The following is a 12,697-nucleotide window of genomic DNA, read 5'->3' on the forward strand; positions in this document are numbered from 1 at the left end:
GGTACCCCTGGTTCCCGGGGCCTCGGAATAAAGCACCACATATAACCTCCTTAGAGTGGTTATGTGTTCTTCTCTCGGCTAACAGCATCATTCACTTTTTATTTCACTGCTGACTGGTAAATTGCAATTTCTTAATTATTATGATCAGTTACTGGAAGTGTGAGATCTAACTTATATTTATGCTTGGGCAAATAGATCAAAGGAGACAAGCTATATTATCTGCAAGATTATCTCTTTCTTGTTATTAAAAAACCCACAACAACACAATATATTAATTTTCACATTAATAAGCTGTTAAGAAGAATTTTTTGCTCTAAATAAAACTTATTTTTTCATATCAGAAACATCATTTGAACAATTTTCTTACCATCCTTTAGAGGAATTACTGGTTGATGAAAAACTTTGAGTTAATAAAGTTTTAAAGACTGCATTTATTTATTTATTAATATTTGTAACTGCACTTTTTTTGTTAGTACCTCCATTGAGTAAAAGGATTTTACAGGCCATCAGTCTTTTTTATCACTTTTGTGGAGTAATGCATTCCACAAACAGAATTCCTGCATGGTAAACTAGACTAATCTGGCACCTTAGTGGTTCAGAAGGGTTGGTACTATAGCTTTGCATTAATTTCATTTTCTCTTTCCTGAAACATTAGATCACATATTTGATCATAACAGCTAAAAATAAGCAAGAAGAAATAAATAACCATTTTCCCCACTATTTTATAGAAGTAACATCTACTTCGTTATGTAATTCCTGATTCCTGTACTGTATGCCAGATTATCATGTTAAAGAGCTTTCATAAGTAGAATCAAACTGCTCCTTTATTAAAATAACTATTTCCAGAAATGCTGTGGTTAATAAAAAGTGTGTATAAATTTGTTATTTTTGACCCCCAAAAGCAAAGAGTCATGAATAATGAGTTTAGCTGGTTGTTGTTTTGGTTTGTTTTTTTCCTGCAAGGATTATATTCTAGATTTATTTTGTATGTCCCCTAGTCATACCCAATATGCCGGTCTGAAAAGTGATGTTGCTATTTTCCCAAACTTATTTAATAAAGATAACTCTGTTTCTGTCATAGGTCTTAGTCACACAAATGTTCATTTCTTACTCCGAGGTTTCTTCTACCCACCCAAATTTCAAATCAATCATATCCTGTCAAATGCTGCATCAGTTCTTTCCCAGCCCTCTACTTTCACATCAAATTTGCAAAGCAGATCCTCCCCCTCATTTAATTTTACCTTCCATTTCTGTCCTTCTGCTGTTTCTGTATGCAACAGCATACCATTTATTGATGCCTGGGGAATGAAGTTCCAAGGTCTTCCCACCTTTTCAGGAGGAGGAACTGCGCTGAGCAGGAATAAGTGGTGGAAAGAAGAGGGTAAAATTCAGCAAAGTTTTTCTGCAGCAGAAATGATGAAGTGTCAGTGTCAGTTTCTCCCAGAGGAAGGCATATGGGGAAGGGAGGTGGTTGAATGAGTTTCGCTTCCCTCTCCCAAGACCAAAATTTGTGAGAATACTGGAATTTATTGCATTTGTATCATAAGACTCAGTCCTGACAAAATACACTTGCTGAATCTTACCAAAGCACAAAAAATACAAGCTGTAGTCCTCCAGGGAGATGTGATTGTCAACAACTCTAGTAGAAACTGGAGAATCATCAATGTAAAGATTTTGATGACAACAAATTGGCTAGATTTCTAGCTGAAAGACTGTACCTTAATTATAAAATAATTGTATATCTCTCGTTCAGAAAGCAAAGAACTAGAAATGTAATAAAGAGAAAAGTCAGTATCTTTAAACGGTCTGATTTTCAGATGTTTATTTCAGGGGTTTATAATACTTATGTTTGAAAATATCATACTATTGATATGCTAATTAGCACTAATAAAAAATCGCCCTATGGTTATCCAACGAGAAATAAAAATCACAAGTAAATGTCAAGCTGATAAACTATTTTACTTTGAAGTATTTTATGCTTTTCATACTGGCACAAAAAAACACTTCTAATGGGACAAGAAGGTGAGCTGCTTTCTCTGTTTTTCTTATAGAAACTTTGTCATTACAGAGAGGTCTGAATCTCAGTATTACATCCTGAGTCTCATTAGTAACTTAAATTTGTACTTCCATCTTAACAGAAATGGGCTTGTTCATTATCAAACTCCACAAATGACGGTAAACAAGCTTCAAGCTGAGGTTTCATTTTCATCATCTTTTGAATGTCTTGGATTTTATTGTCTACTTTTGTATTCTGTATATCAAATCTACAATCAATATAAAAACCTGGCAACAAAATCTTAAATTCTGCTCTTCTTCAGTTGTCCACAATTTGCCAGCTTCCTAATTATAAACTCAAATGCCAGCTGTCACACATAAAAGTATTGGTGGAAATGAAAACTCCTAGAACTTAATAGCAAAACAAATGCTGAAGTGATCTATGAACGCAAGAGAATTTTTGAGGTTCGTAATGCCAGAGAGTAGTTCCATCCAAACTTCCTATTGTACTCCAAATAGATAACCAAAGAGCTCAATTTTTGCCCACATCTTGCAGATTAAAAATGCAATTAAGTTAATGTAAATTACATTTATCTACAAATTCTTTTTCAGTTTTACATCATATGTAAAAGCAGCCTTGTAGAACATTATAAAAAGTAAGTTTTTTGTTTTGCTTTGTATTTTTTTACAGAGTAAAAATTAAGATTTACAGTAAATATAATTGTCTAATAGACATATAACTGAGATTCACAGGATTCTTAAAAGGTGCTAATGTTATGGATCCTGAAGTTTTAGACACTAATGATTACTAAAAAAAATATTTACAGTTAAGAGAAGAGAGAACACAAAGACACCAAATTATATGGAAAAGATGTCCTCTGGTTACGAGAAATCCACCCCCTCACAGGAAAAGATTGCTTGTTCCTTTGTAAACAGAAAGATAATGGAGAAAAGCATTATTGTCATATAAACCTAAATCCCTCTAATGGACATTATACAGGCCTACAGCTCATTCTATGTAAGTGACATTGGGTAGAAAATGGTGCAATACTGTACAGGTACACACCTAGATTCACAGACTGTTTTCTTTTGAAATTTTTCTGTAAGTTCCAAATATATTTTATAGATTCACTTTTGTATACAATTTTCCATTTCAAAATGGGGTATGAGCTCCATGTAAACATCGATTTTAATATTCTAAATCATTACTTAAAAGCAAATGCTGTTCTCTGATATTAGTCTATAGTACCAAGTGTACTATACTGTTCTTGCAGATTCTTGGTCTAGAAATAAAGCATGTCTAAAATGTATGTGAGACCAGATGTAGCTCAGAAATATTTATGCATTCTTTGTTGGCAAAAAGGTGGTTACTCTCTCTAAAATCACTGCAAAATTTTGATTTTTTTATTTCCATCCCCATTTTTCTGTTGAAATCTGAAAGCCTTTAATTAGACATTTATTTACTTGGAAATGCAGACATATGTGCACCTATTATAAAAATGTTGTCAAAAAACCTAAATTAGGGAAAAAAAAGGCAGGGCTAGTAAAAAAAAAAACCCCACAAACAAAAAAAAACACCCCCCAAAAAAACCATCCACAAGTTACTATTGCCATCTATTGGTAATATCTTGGAACTACAAGTCATTTTAATTCGCGTAAGAGGTTAAACAATTAAGCATTTGAGTCATGACATCCTGCCAGAAGAGAGATTTAAAAAAGAAATAGGATAATACTGAAATCACTTGCAAGATACCAGTTCTGGAAAAATATTTTTGTGTGACATGTGAGTATGTTTGGAGGTGTTTGTCTATTTTTGAGAGTTGTGAGTATAGCCAGTGTTTTTCAACAAATTATTTTGATAAAGGGCCTGGAGCTAACAATTCCTAATCATGTCAAATAACAGTTTTTTGCAATATCCAATGAAGGACTCAGGTGCCTAAAAGCTCTTCACAATAACACAATTTTCAGGTTTTTTGAGCACATTCCAATGTTGCGTTTCAGTAACCTGGCTTTAGCACATTGGCAAAGATGAATGGCTTCTGACTGGAATCCAGAAGAATGGCGCCTTCTTTAAACAGCATGAAGCTGTTTAAATTTAATCATTAGCTGGCTAGGCTAGCACTGTGTTGTATTTGAAATCTCTCAGGTCCTCATGCACCCAGCTTAGTGCTACAGAGGAAGAACTTCTATCCTAATGGGGATGTACAGCTTGAAGGCCTCTCTTCACTGTCCAAACACTGTCAACAGAAAGAATAAGGCCACTTTTATGTGACAGCCAAATAACGTACTTATGCAGATAGCAGGAAGTTCAGGTTTGTCTCCTGGTTTGGCTTGGCTTAGCTTGCACTTCCAGGAGGCTGTTCTTCTCACTGAGTATATTTTATTCTGAGATCAAGAGGAGAGTGTTCAACTACTGCTCTCACTGAAGATGAAAGACAGTAAATCAAAATTGGGGAACTCCAGGACACGTATGCATTTGGTTGATTGAAGCTTTCTTTCCAAGAGTACTTCTGCTTTTGCAAAAATTACCAGCTTCACAGTCCAGGTGGCTTACTTCCCAATGAATGCACAGGTCTTCTCTGTCCTGGGCTCAGACCACTGCTCTGACCAGCAGTTTATTCAATGCCAAACCCAGTAACAATAGTGAGCAGCAGCATATGTTAGATGCAGTTGGTGTCTGTGAGTGCAGGTCCCTGCAGAAACTGATGATATCAGTGTGTATGAGGCATGCAGTGACAGAATAACCCAGGACACTGAAGAATTAGGGAGCTAATTGCCACAGTAAATGCCTAAATGCTTTTGTGGTAACAGACACTAAATTCTGACTAACCATTCTGAAGGTGCTCCCTCTGTGGCAATTTTCAAATGTATGTATATCCACTCCAGGGTTATTAATTCTTCTCTTCAGGAAGCAATATAGAATTCAAAGACAGTTAATGATGAAAAAATAATAATTTTCAATAATCACTGACATTACATTCTGGTTATTCCATTTTCATTCTTATGTCTTATTTTTTATTACACATCCTATTTTAAAATCTAAATGATTTTTAAAGCAGAAATTTCTGCTTGGAACCAGTCACCATAAGCAATCGTTGGTTGATGAAAACAATAGATTGTTGTTCTGTTTCAAAACGAACAAAAAAATGAGAAATGCTTCATACCAGTGAAACAGACCCAATCATATAAAAGTTACCCAGAATGTACATATATCTTCTTCCCTAAAATACAGAAGGCTTTTCCTTTTTTTAACAGAGAACTGTAAAAAAGTTTTGCCTGGATTTCAGCCTGTGAGGAGGGATTACAATATTAGTTTGCTGGTAGACATTGTCTTTACTGACATATGCCATTTCCTCATGCTTCTAGTTTCTGAAAATCACCATTACTACCCTGTGCTCAACCCATTTTCTCTACTCCCACAGATGCTTCTTTCCAATTCTCAAATAAGGATCAGATGATAATATCATACCTTCACCACGCACTCCATCAATACTTGCAGTGGACATAAACATCTTCCAGATTATAGCCACACCTCACTAAGATCATATTGTTCTTCTGACTTTTCTTCCACATTTACAGCCAATGTAGATACCAGTCAGACTGGAGATTAAATAGAGGTCTGCTTCCACAAAGGTGAGGATAAGACAACTCCATTCCCAATGGATGTGAAAAATTACATGGTGAAATCAAAACAGTTGCTTTAGGGACAATTTTCCTGAAACAATTAAGTATCCAGCCTCTGCTGGATACATTGAATTAAGTATTCCCAGCCTCCTTTGTCCCTAGCTTTTACCCTTTGCTGAGATATGGTAGCATTTCTGGTCTTAGGGAGGTAGGCAGTGAAGGGTTACTGTAATCCATTTGTCTCACTCTTGTCCTCTATCCCTTTGCTGGTACAAACTGCAATTCAAATGGATTTTCTCCCCAACAAGGGTGCTTAGGGGTGAAAAAAAGGAAAAGGTTGGGTGTGCAAAACCAGGGACCATGGCCAAGGACTGCTGAGGCAGAGCACCTCAATTCTTGGGAGGCTGCTGTCTGCAGAAGCCACTCTGCCACATTTATAGATTTTGCCATCAAAATTCCATCATGCTGTTGCCCTAGGCAACTCCTTATTTTGCCGAAGGATATTCTTGGTGCCTAACAGCACACAAACCAGATTTCAAACTGGCTCTGTTCCCATTTCTGACACCTCTGTTGCATCCCAGTTTCAGCATCACTTTGAAATTGTTCAGAAATCACTAGCAGGAAACATTGTAGTGACTGGATCTCTTCCTGACTAAAAATATGACCTGCAAAAGTTATTATCCCCTAGTGATTTAAGAATACAGGTTTCATTCCATTTTGTTAATCCATGCTAGCTGAGTCTGACCTAAACTTCTGCTTACTGTAATCAAGACATAGAAGGAGATGAGAGTGGTAGTCTTTCTATTTTTTTGTCCTGGGTTCAGCTATAGCAGTCATTTTTCTCCTGCTTAGTAGCTGGTGCAGTGCTGTGTTTTTTAACTTTCAGCCTGGGAACAACGCTGATAACACCGATGTTTTTAGTTGTTGCTAAGTAATGTTTATTCCAACCAAGGACTTTCTCAGTCTCATGCTTTGCCAGGGAGGAGGGGAAGCCGGGAGGAAGCAGAGACAGGACACCTGACCCAAACTAGCCAAAGGGGTATTCCATACCACAGCACGTCATGCCCAGTATATAAACCGGGGGGAGTTACCCGGAAGGTCCAGATGACTGCTCGGGTCGGGCTGGGTATCGGTCGGCGGGTGGTGAGCAATTGTATCCTCTCCCCTTGTTATTTCACTAATCGTTATTATCATTGGTGGTAGCAGTAGTGGTTTTGTGTTATACCTTAGTTGCGGGACTGCTCTTATCTCAACCCGTGGGAGTTGCATTCTTCCCATTCTCCTCCCCATCCCTCCGGGAGCGGGGGGAGGAAGAAGGGGGGGGCGGAGTGAGCGAGCGGCTGTGTGGTTCTGAGTTACCGGCTGGGCTCAAACCACGACAGTTCTTTTTGGCGCCCAACGTGGGGCTCGAAAGGTTGAGATAACGACAGATCTGACCAGAGTGTGTTTAATCATATTTGTGATAAGCATTCATTGTTACTACTCGTCACAATGGTGATTATTTGGCTCTCAGACGTGTTGCGCTTGATCTCAGAGTTTCAGCATGTTGTACCTTACTTACAGCCACTATTTGCTGTTTTAGCGTTTATTGGCTGGGGGGCCTGGGCTAAGGTTCTTGTTTCACTGTACTTCATGGTAATGACTTGTAATACAATAGACTCATTGATCATGAAACTGGTCTGGTTTGTGCTTCCAGCGTGGCCATCACCACTATACATTGGGAGGTATATAATGAAATATTTTAGCAATTGCATATCTTTTTTTTTCTCCTCGGGGGGTAAACTTACGAAGGAAGCATTCTCTTTCACCCCCCGTTCCCCCACCAGCCTATTTGCAACAGCAATTGAGAGTTCTGAAGGTTTTAGATGGCCTTTGAGTACCCTTGAAACCTGCCTGCTGATTGTGCTGGGGATCAGCATGTTGGCACACATATGGAGTGTGTTTTACCCACGGCCATCCCGTCGTAGGAACATCCTATTTCGTTTAATGTCAAAAATTCAGCAGTATCAGGTTCGAATCTGGTCTAGGGTTAGACGACGATATAGGAGGACCACCAGGAGATTTTCCCTGAGGCTGGACAGTTATGAGTGGCAGGGTGTGTGGGATAGTATGGGCAAGTACCTAGGCCAGTGGGCCCCTCCAGTGCTTTGGAACTTCACCACTGAACAAGTGCAACATCCGGAAAAACTAGTAAAACACTTAAACGAGGTGTGCTGTCGTCCTGGTTATACCAGAGAGGGACAAATTTTGGCAACGTGCTGGGGCTTGGCCTATGCCTACAGAGCCCTGCTCAACACTATCCAGCACCTTCAAAGGGAAAAAAATGTCTCTGGATCTGATGGCAAAGCAACAGACAATGCAGCTATGCCAACTACAAGCACAGCAGCTACTCAGACCCTGACCACAACAGTCAACACAGCTACTCCAAGTACAGCAGCTACATCAACCCCAGTGACAAGCACAACAGCTACTCAAACCCTGACCACAACAGACAACGCAACTACTCCAACTTCAAATACAGCAGTTACACCAACCCCAGTGACAAGCACAGTAGCTATTCAAACCCCGACAGCAACAGACAATATGGCTACTCCAAGCACTGCAGCTACACCAACCCCAGTGACAAGCACAGTAGCTACTCAAACCCCGACAGCAACAGATAATGCAGCTGTTGGTGTTACTCAACTCCCAAGCACAACAGCTGCACCAACCCCAGCAATAGACATTGCAACCACTCCAATCCTAGTGGCAGACACTGCAGCCACTCCAACCACAGTGACAAACACTGCAGCTAAACCAAATGTCCAGTTTGTGACAATGTCTGTTGCCCCTGTAAGCAAAAGCAAACGAAAGGCACAAAGAGCAACCCGCGAAGCGAAGAAAGATGAAGACCCAGTGCCATTACTATATGCAACAGCACCTGAACAAGAGTTACTACTACGTGGGTCAGAGGAAGAGGAAGAAGAAGAAGAGGTCACTTCTCGACCCCGGACCTCAACCGAACTAGGGAATATGCGAAAAGATTTCACCCGTCTTCCAGGGGAGCACATTGTCACCTGGTTGCTCCGGTGCTGGGACAATGGGGCCGACGGTCATGAACTAGAAGGTAGGGAAGCCAAGCAGCTGGGATCACTTGCTAAGGAAGGAGGAATTGACAAAGCGATTGCAAGAGAGAAGCGAGCCCTCAGTCTTTGGAGGCGGCTCCTGGCAGCTGTGAAGGAAAGGTTTCCCTACAAAGACGATATTACGAATCGCTCAGCCAACTGGACCACGATAGAGAAAGGCATCCAGTCCCTGAGGGAATCAGCCATTCTAGAGATGATCTATCGTAGGCCGGATTCCAGGAACACATCCATAGACCCAGATGAAGTCGAATGTACACGACCCATGTGGCGGAAACTTACACGGAGTGCGCCATCATCGTATGCCCACACATTGGCATCAATGACCTGGAATGACGGAGTATCACCAACAGTGGATTTCCTGATTCGTCAACTCCGAGAGTTCGAAGACAATCTCACCCCTTCCATCATTTCAGCTGTGGAAAAACTGTCCCAGGAGTTCAAACAATTGAGAGACGATTTATCCGATCTATCCAGCTCTCCACGCGTACCAACCCATGTCTCAGCTATCAACAGAAGGCGCCCTACTGCTCGAGAAAGAAAATATACGAGGTACACGCCACGGGCCACCCTATGGTTTTACCTGCGGGATCATGGAGAAGACATGAGAAAGTGGGATGGAAAACCTACTTCAGCTCTGGAGCAACGGGTGCGTGAACTGAAGAGGAGAACAATGGTCAAGGATGATCCTCCCAGGAAAGCTGCTGCTCCAGTCTCTGGCGAGCAGTTTCCCAGATGGAGCGAAAGAGCTGATTTTACTCCAGCTCCTGTGATAAGGAATACTAATCCCTTTCTACAAGACAGAAGTGGAGAATTTTGTGATCACTATTAGAGGGGCCCTGCCTCCAGCCAGGTGGAGGAGAGGGATAATCGGGTTTACTGGACTGTGTGGATCAGATGGCCTGGCACATCAGTCCCACAGAAGTATAAAGCTCTAGTAGATACTGGTGCACAGTGTACTCTGATGCCATCAAGGTATCAAGGGGTGAAACCCATTTCTATTTCTGGAGTGACAGGAGGATCCCAAGCGTTAACTATGCTGGAAGCTGAAATCAGCCTGACTGGGAGGAAGTGGCAAAAGCACCCCATTGTAACTGGTCCAGGGGCTCCATGCATCCTTGGCATAGACTATCTCAGGAGAGGGTATTTCAAAGACCCAAAAGGGTATAGATGGGCTTTTGGTATCGCTGCCTTGGAGACAGAGGAAATTAAGCAGCTGTCCACCTTACCCGGTCTCTCAGAGGATCCTTCTGTTGTGGGGTTGCTGAAGGTCGAAGAACAACAAGTGCCAATTGCGACCACAACAGTGCACCGGCGGCAATATCGCACCCACCGAGACTCCTTGATTCCCATCCATAAGCTGATCCGCAGACTGGAGAGCCAAGGAGTGATCAGCAGGACCCGCTCACCCTTTAATAGCCCCATATGGCCAGTGCAAAAGTCTAATGGAGAGTGGAGATTAACAGTAGACTATCATGGCCTGAACGAAGTCACACCACCATTGAGTGCTGCCGTACCGGACATGTTAGAACTTCAGTATGAACTGGAGTCAAAGGCAGCCAAGTGGTATGCCACAATTGACATTGCCAATGCATTTTTCTCAATCCCTTTGGCAGCAGAATGCAGGCCACAGTTTGCTTTCACTTGGAGGGGCGTCCAGTACACTTGGAACCGACTGCCCCAGGGGTGGAAACACAGCCCTACCATCTGCCATGGATTGATCCAGACTGCACTGGAACAGGGGCAAGCTCCAGAACACCTGCAATACATTGATGACATCATCGTGTGGGGTGATACAGCGGAAGAAGTTTTTGAGAAAGGGAGGAAAATAATCCAAATCCTGCTGAAGGCCGGTTTTGCCATAAAACGGAATAAGGTCAAGGGACCTGCACAGGAGATTCAATTTTTGGGAATAAAATGGCAAGATGGACGCCGCCAGATCCCCACAGACGTGATCAACAAGATAACAGCAATGTCTCCACCAACTAACAAGAAAGAAACACAAGCTTTCTTAGGTGTTGTGGGGTTCTGGAGAATGCACATCCCAAATTACAGTCTGATTGTAAGCCCTCTCTACCACGTGACCCGGAAGAAGAATGATTTCAAATGGGGCCCTGAGCAACAACAAGCCTTTGAACAAATTAAACGAGAAATAGTTCATGCAGTAGCCCTTGGACCAGTCCGGGCCGGGCCAGATGTGAAAAATGTGCTCTATACCGCAGCTGGGGAGAATGGTCCTACCTGGAGCCTCTGGCAGAAAGCTCCAGGGGAGACTCGAGGTCGACCCCTTGGCTTTTGGAGTCGGGGATATAAAGGATCCGAGGCCAGCTACACTCCCACTGAAAAAGAGATACTGGCAGCCTATGAAGGGGTTCGAGCTGCCTCAGAAGTGATTGGAACTGAAGCGCAGCTCCTCCTGGCACCCCGGTTGCCTGTGCTGGGCTGGATGTTCAAAGGCAGGGTCTCCTCTACACATCATGCAACTGATGCTACATGGAGTAAGTGGGCCGCACTAATTACACAACGAGCTCGAATAGGAAATCCCAGTCGTCCAGGAATTCTAGAAGTCATCATGGACTGGCCAGAGGGCAAAGATTTTGGGATGTCACCAGAAGAGGAGGTGACGCGTGCTGAAGAGGCCCCAGCATATAATGAACTGTCAGAGAGTGAAAAGCAATATGCCTTGTTTACTGATGGGTCCTGCCATATTGTGGGAAAGCATCGGAGATGGAAGGCAGCTGTGTGGAGTCCCCTGCGACAAGTTGCAGAAACTGCTGAGGGAGAGGGTGAATCGAGTCAATTTGCAGAGGTGAAAGCCATCCAGCTGGCCTTGGACATTGCTGAACGAGAAAAATGGCCAGTACTTTATCTCTATACTGACTCATGGATGGTGGCAAATGCCCTGTGGGGGTGGTTGCAGCAATGGAAGCAGAGCAACTGGCAACGCAGAAGTAAACCCATCTGGGCTGCTGCATTGTGGCAAGATATCGCTGCTCGGGTGCAGAACCTGGTGGTGAAGGTACGCCACGTAGATGCTCATGTACCCAAGAGTCGGGCCACTGAGGAACACCAGAATAACCAGCAAGTGGATAAAGCTGCTAAGATTAAAGTGGCTCAGATGGACTTGGATTGGCAACATAAGGGTGAATTATTTTTAGCCCGGTGGGCCCATGACACCTCAGGCCATCAAGGCAGAGATGCAACATATAGATGGGCTCGTGATCGAGGGGTGGACTTAACGATGGACACTATTGCCCAGGTTATTCACGAATGTGAAACATGTGCTGCAATTAAGCAAGCCAAGCGGTTAAAGCCTCTCTGGTATGGAGGACGATGGCTGAAGTACAAGTATGGGGAGGCCTGGCAGATTGACTATATCACACTCCCACCAACCCGCCAGGGCAAGCGCTATGTGCTTACCATGGTGGAAGCAACCACCGGCTGGCTGGAAACATACGCTGTGTCCCATGCCACTGCCCGGAACACTATCCTGGGCCTTGAGAAACAAGTCTTGTGGCGACACGGCACCCCAGAGAGAATTGAGTCAGACAATGGGACTCATTTCCGGAACAACCTCATAGACACTTGGGCCAAAGAGCATGGCATTGAGTGGGTATACCACATCCCCTACCATGCACCAGCCTCTGGGAAAATCGAACGGTACAATGGGCTGTTAAAAACTACACTGAGAGCAATGGGTGGTGGGACTTTCAAACACTGGGATACACATTTACCAAAAGCCACCTGGTTGGTCAACACTAGGGGATCTGCCAACAGGGCTGGCCCAGCCCAATCAGAACTTTTACGTACTGTAGAGGGGGATAAAGTTCCTGTGGTGCACATAAAGAATTTGTTGGGGAAGACAGTCTGGGTTATTCCTGCTTCAGGTAAAGGCAAACCCACTCGTGGGGTTGCTTTTGCAAATGGGAGATGTGGTCTGATGTCCTTTTGCCAAG

This window comes from Strigops habroptila, chromosome 4, assembly GCF_004027225.2.
Source record: "Strigops habroptila isolate Jane chromosome 4, bStrHab1.2.pri, whole genome shotgun sequence".
Classification (NCBI taxonomy): Eukaryota; Metazoa; Chordata; class Aves; order Psittaciformes; family Psittacidae; genus Strigops; species Strigops habroptila.